Below are 7,248 nucleotides of genomic sequence, written 5' to 3'. Positions count from 1 at the left end.
CAAAAACTGCTATAAGCAATTGTTAAATATAATTGTTGGTTTTCACACACAAGAATTTTAGATATAAAATTTAGAGAGCATGTAAAAAATAAAATCCAGACAACTCAACAACCAAAAAAAGTTATTGCCCTCGAGAACTTAACTGAGATCTTGACAACTTAGAGCCTTCCTGGTACACTCTGTTTTGCGGTGCATACAACTGAGCTTGGGAGCTGGCTAAACTTTTGTTCCTCAGCAATCAACTGCTGGTGAAAACTGTTTAGTTTAGATTTTAAAACAACTGCTTGCCAAATATTCTGTCTCTCCAGTGGTTGACTTGCCTCTCCTCCAAAAATGTAATATCATTACAGGCAAACCTCAGTGCTCTCTTTCCAGAGGAGGTCAAATTGCCTCCCCCTCTGTTTGAATTGCTAAGACCACAAGCTATTTGCAGAAGAGTTGGAGACAAAAGCATGAAAAAATAAAAAACTGTTTGGCTTTAATAACTAGGAAGTTCAGCCAGGATACCATGGTCAAATAAAAAAAAAAAAAAAAAAAAAAAAAAAAAAAAAAAAATCAAACAAAACTCCCTCAAATTTAAAAAAAAACTGTAACAAAAAATAAGTAAATGGAATAAAAACAGACAATAAGAAGCTCTAAAAAACAAAAAGCAAAAACAGTAAAAAAACACTCCCAAGTTAAAGAGCTCCAAGGCCAATACTGTGCTATCAGCCTGATGTGTCCTACAATCACCTAAAATTCAAAACAGAGCCAAAAGAACTACAACTGCACTCTATCAGATATAAAGAGATTTACAAAAAAATTAAGTTACAAATTTTAGCTAATCAATAAATGTATCTTTCTCCCAGTTTGATTTGATGTTTAATTGGTATGCTTAAAATAGTTCTTATACATTAGAAATTCTAAAATTATAACCTTAGGCCTAACTTGCTTTTCTCCCTAGTTTGTTTACACTTAAGATAAAAACCAAACTCAAGGTTACTACTGTTCTATTGGCAGCTAGTCAAAAGTTTAAAATTTCAAAACTGAAAAAAAGGGAACAGTTTAAAATTAAAACAGCTAAATCCAAGTTTGTTATAAAAGGTCTATAATAAGTGAGACAAAAATATTTAAAAAGGCATAAAAATATACTTTTGATATAAATGGATTTTATGCAGTAAAAGTTTTGTCCTGTTAAAAAGATATTTTAAAATATGTAGTTACAAGACTAAAAGGCTCATGTATGACAAAAGAAGATATACAAAAGTGATTTATCAAGAAAATATATAGTTTGCTTCCTGGTTTCAAGTTTTTTATAAAAAGTTTACATTTGCTCTATTGTATATGAAAGTAGAAGACAAGCCATGAATTTTTCAGAGACAAAATTTCAGAGCTGGAAAATTAATCAATTACTCTATACTTCTATAAAATAGTACAAGCACACTTTTAGTAGAATAAAGTTTAGAAATTTACTTGTGACAGAAATATCACACTTAGAAAAAACTAGCATATAAATAATTGATGTTAGGAAGTGATGTTAGAAAAAAGAGGTGAGATTATAGAGTGTTCTCCAGATACTGGTTATTTAACTCAATAAATATGGTGCCTTCTGAGCAAATATTAAATGTGAAACTATACCAATCTCTGGTTTTGCTTGTGGGGAAACAATGGAGTCAGTGAAATATAAAAACAAAGTAATATTTGTACATATGTTTATATTACATGTGCTTAGACTTACTGTGTTATGAAGTAATTAGTTGGTTTGTGTATTCATGTGGCTAATACTTTTTTGACCATTGACGTATATTTTGTTATGGTAGATATTGAAGATACAATAATGGATGATAAATGGGACTTTATGCATGTACTGAGTGACTCAGAAACTGGTAGAAAAAAGAAACTGTTTAATGTTTCCCATGCATTTATAGAATCTCATCTACTTACCAGTATTTTTTTCTCCTTGTTACTGCTAAATAGCTTGCATACTATACTTTACATCATTTCTTTATTCAGACAAAAACAACCCATCACACAAATTTTCTGTTTAGGCTTGTTGATCAAAGATCCAGAAAAATATCTTTTAAACGAAAATTATTTTTACTTTCATCATGTATTTCACATGATCTTGATCAATATATGTAAAATAATGGATGAGATTTCACAGCAGGATATAGTAGATCCTATCAGACAAAATGCTTTAACCATATAACCAGAAAATTATACAGTGCATGCTCAAGTTACATCTGGCCTCACACACAAATAACTTGAGTTATGACCGGAATTTTAGTTTTAACTTATGACCAAAGTCTTCAGTTTTGACCCAAATACCAGTCTTTCCTGTGTAGGGTTAAATGAGAAATCTTAGGCTAATGTCTCTCTAAGGACAGTGAGATCTTCCTGGAAGAAAGTGTGGCCTAAAATGATACAGGAGAGAGACTTTGAAGGTTGTGAAAAGGAGCCTGAGCCTTTAATTGACCCTGTGGTTGATGACACTCACTATAGCAAAGTCCATAGGCTTTCAGGTAGACAGTGGTGAAGCCTATGGACTCTGCGATAGTGACAATCTGCAAAAATCAACATAAGACATCAAGAAAGAGAAAAAAGCAAGAAAGTATAATACCATCAAAAAATAACAGCCTCCCGGTAGCTGACTCTAAAGAAATGGAGACATTAATACTGCCAAAAAATTTAAAGCAATCACTTTATGGCAATTCTAGTGAATTTCAAGAAAATACAGAGAACAGCCAATGAATGAAGGAAATAATAGCAAAAACATGGATTTTACACTTGATCTTAGCCAAAAGGCCGAGAAGCGATAAAAACATGGATTTTAATAGGAAGATTAAATTATTAAAAAGAAAAGCAAGCAGAAATTTTGGCACTGAAAAGTACAATGAAAGCAGTAAAAAATGTAATAGAAAATATCAGTAGAATTTATCAAGCAGATGAAATATTCTGTGAGCCTGAAAACAGGATATTTGGAAATACACAGTCAGATGAGTTAAAAAAAAAAAAGAATGAAAAGTGAGTGAATTTTATAGGATTTATGGGACAGTGCCAGAAAAGAACATATTTAAGTTACAGGAATAAATGAAGAAGAAAAAGACAAGTGGGTATAAAGTTTATACATATTTATACATATAAATATGTATATGTATACATACTTATACATATGCATAGTTATACATATACATATTTATATGTACATAAATATTCAGGTATCAGAAGGTCAAAGCTACAGAAATCTAATCAGATTTAAACCAAATATGACTACATCAAGGAAAACTTTAATCATACCTTTACAAACCAAGAAAAAAAAATGATCTTAAAACTAGCTAGAGAAAAGAAGCAATTACTGTATAAAGGAGTGGCACAGTTTGTAATAGCTAAAACTTGGAAACAACTTAAATGCCCATCAACTGGAGACTGGATAAAGAAGATGTAAAATGGAGCCATAAAGAATAAAATGGAGCCATAAAGAATGAGCAACATGAAACATTCATAGCGAAATGGATGCACATTGAGGTTACACTCAAGTAAAATAAAAAGGACACATATGAGTAAATACTGAATAGTTTCTCTGGTGTGAAAAACTAGAAGTGTAAATAAGGTTCAAATGGTATAATTGAGAGTGTGTAAATGAATAGGAAGAAAATGGTATTAAGGGGAAGTGGAAAGGGAGGGGAAAGGAAATAAAAGAAAAGAAAAAACATGGAAAAACAGAAACAAAGATATTGTAAGTAGGGAAGGGTGAAGAGGGTGGAGGAGGGCAGCAGTATGGGGAGAAAACAAGAACCAAGATATATCATGTAAAGGTACAAGATCCCAATGATAAATGTAACTATATTCTTTGCTTTAAATGTACCAATAAACAATGGATAAAAAATAAAGGAGTCTCAAGAAGGCTAGCAGCAGCTTTCTGAAAATCTAGGAAGGACTGGGATGATATATTCAAGTTGATAAAATAAAAATAAATTGCCAAATAAGAATAATATATTTGACTAAGCCCTCTCTCAAAAATGAAAGAGACATAAAATCATTCCAGGCAAACAAAAGATCATAGTTCATCACCACCATACTTATAAGAAACGCTAAAGGGGGTCTGATAATATAGCTCAATTGTAGAACACATACTTATTTATATGATGCTCTGGGTCCTATTCCCAGGACTGTAAAAAGGATGAAAAAAAAAAATCTTAAAGAAAGGGATGCTAATCATTAACTCAAAAAAATGTGAAAGTGTGACACTCACTGGTAAAATAAGTACAACACAAATTCAGAAAACTGTGTAACTTGTATTGGTAGTATGTAAATTTCATATATTTAGTATGAATGTTAAAAGATAAAATTATTAAAAAGATAACAGTTACAATAAGTTTAAAGAAATATACAATATGAAAATATGTAAATTATAAGAACAAAAATTTAAACTTTGAGAAGAGTTGGGATAAATTTTAAAGTTTTTTCTTTTGTAATCAAAATTAAGTTGCTATCAGCTGAAAATAATGTATTGTAATTACAAAACAGTTTTGCAAAGACATTTTGTACATAAACATAAAGCAGAAAACTGTAGAAACTATATGAAAAAGTAAAGAATCAAAGCACACCAATGGAGAAAATTAAGCAAAAAGAAGAAAGGAACAACAGATCTACAAAATGGCCAGAAAACAAAGAACACAATGGCAATAATAAGTCTTTATGTTTAAATAATTCAAGATGTGAGTCATTCAAGAGACATGACCTTTTGGACATGGGTCTGTAAAGGACATTGGTCTGGACAACGATATTTCAAATATGAACCACAAACGCAAATATAGATAAATGAGGTAAACAACCATAGAGCAATAGTTTTTATAGATTGATTAGGCAGAGTTATAAAGGAGAAGAAAATAAATGAGTCTTATTGCTCTGGATAAATCTTATGGCAGTTTCTGGACCATGTACTAGGAGAGAAGACAAAAATGAAGCCTCCCTTTTCTGTTAATACACTCAACATTGTCTTTGGAATGTTAAAATAGCCTTGCTTTCCTGGAGTAGAGTTTATTTGATCATGATGCTTTAAGTTTTATTGTTTTTTCTACTTTTTATGTATGAAATAGGGATGTACTTCATTGATTTCCTATAAATCAGTATTTTTCTATTTTTTAGTTTTAATTTGCTTCTATACATCAGTTGTTTTAGGCTAGCATATTAATAACTAAATTTTCAATCTATTTTCAAGTGGTGAAATACAGTTTTGTACTATAAAAGCTTTGTGGTAATCCACTGTTACTGGTTTAAAGAAACATTATCTTTTAAAGACGTATAAACAAAAGGAAAATGTATATTTACCCTAGTTATTACATATATGGATTTATATTTCTGTTTGGTATCATTTTACTTTCATCAGAACAACTTCAATTTACATTTCTTATAGTACGGGTCTGTCAGTGTTAACTTATTTCACTTTCATATGTCTGAAAATGTGTCTGCTTCACTTTCATTTCTCCAAGATATTTTTTGCTCTCTCAGCATTTAAAAACAATTCACTGTTTTACTGTTTACATTATTTCACATGAAAAATGTCCTGTCATCTTAATATTTGTTCTTTATTGCATGTCTTTTTCCTTTAACATTTTTTCCTTTCTCATTAGTTTTTAGCAATTTGGTTCTAATATGCTTTGGTGGAGGATTTGTAATGTTTCCTGCTCTTGGATCTTACTAAGAATTTTGAATCTATTTACTTATAGTTTTCAAATGTTTAGGAAAAATTGTAGCTATTATGCCTTCAAAATTGTTTTGTATGGGCTGGGGATTTGGCTCAGTGGTTCTGCTGTCTGCCTCGCAAAAGCAAGGACCTGAATTTGATCCCTGGTACCAAAAAATAAAAAACAAAACAAAACAAAAATTGTTTTGTATATTCCATCGTTTTCCTTTTCTTTGAGACTCTACTCATATATTAGGCCACTTAAAATTGCTCCACAGCTCATTGACATATTTCAGTTTTTAAAAAACCTTTTTGTGTTTTATTTTGGATAGTGTTTTTCTGTTTTTCATTTCTATTACAAAACACATGAAGCTGGGTACTTCATAAAGAAAATAAATTTGTGTAGCTTACATTTGGGGTTGAAAGTTCAAGACCAGACAATACCCTCAAGATTTAGGCAATGGCCTCATTGGCTTTGTCACATCCTGGAGATGGCACCATGAGGGGTATGGAATTTATGAGAGGGGAGAGATCACACAGTCAAACAGAAAGTCAGAAAGCAGAGAGGGACCAGTATTGTTCTTTATAACAATTCTTTCTGGAAAACTAGCCAGATTTCCATGATTAATTTCTCCTGCATACTCAATCACTTCTCACCAGGCCCCACCTCTTCAAGATTCTACCCCTCCCAGCATTGCCACACTGAAAGCTTTCAACACATATAGCACTGGAAGACAAAGCACACCCACACTGTGTCAGACAGTTTCTGTTGCTGTGTTGGTGTTCATCCATCTTTTCTTCTGCAGTTTTTAACCTGCAACTGATGCTATCCAATGTATTTCTCGTATGTGCAGTAATTTTCATCTGCTAAGTTTTGACTGGATTTTATAATTACCTTCCTGCTATTTCCTTCAGAGTACATGTAGCACAGTAATCTTATGTTCTAATGACCTTGTTAATTCCAATCATTGTGTCAGTATTGAGTCACTTTAAAATTTTTTAAAATTTTATTTATTTATTTATGTATTTGGTACCAGGGATAGAACTCAGCACCTTGTGCTTGTGAGGTACCACTGAGCTAAATCCATGGTGCCTGTATTGAGTCACTTTTAACTATTAATTATTCTCAGTAAGTCTTATTTTCCTGCTTCTTTGTGCATGTGGCAACTTTTTATGGGATACCAAACACTGTGAATTTTACCCTTTGAATGCTGAGTATTCTGTATTTCTATAAATATCCTTGTTTTTTTCCAAATGCAGTTAAATCACTTAAAATAATTTGATCCTTTCACAGCTCATTTTTGAGATTAGGCAGGAAAAAAGCAGTGCTCAAACCAGAGCTCTTTCCAACTCCTGAGACAGGCCTTGATATATTCTACATCATGCCCTGCGAGTTTTAAGATCTTCCAATAACAGGCACTTCGGTACTCCCAGTATCTCCAGCCTTGTGTAAACACTGGACACAGTTATCTTTCTCTTTTTTTAGGTGGTTCTTTCCTCAGTAATAGATTGTTTATGTATATACATACACAAAGATGTCCAGTCTCTTGAAGCCACTGTTTCATTTGTATTGTCAATACTTT

At 31.8% G+C, this 7,248-nt stretch overlaps 1 pseudogene; it reads right to left on the bottom strand.

The window, feature by feature from the left end:
• Positions 1-2,648: 2,648 nt before the first annotated feature.
• On the bottom strand, positions 2,649-2,796 carry LOC117286491 (annotated as a pseudogene).
• Between the last annotated feature and the right edge of the window lie 4,452 nt (positions 2,797-7,248).

The sequence above is a fragment of the Fukomys damarensis genome, unplaced genomic scaffold (assembly GCF_012274545.1).
Source record: "Fukomys damarensis isolate Sample0158 unplaced genomic scaffold, DMR_v1.0_HiC HiC_scaffold_16, whole genome shotgun sequence".
Lineage (NCBI taxonomy): Eukaryota > Metazoa > Chordata > Mammalia > Rodentia > Bathyergidae > Fukomys > Fukomys damarensis.
Note: the sequence above shows the minus strand (reverse complement) of the source record. Positions and strands in the feature narration are given on the sequence as shown.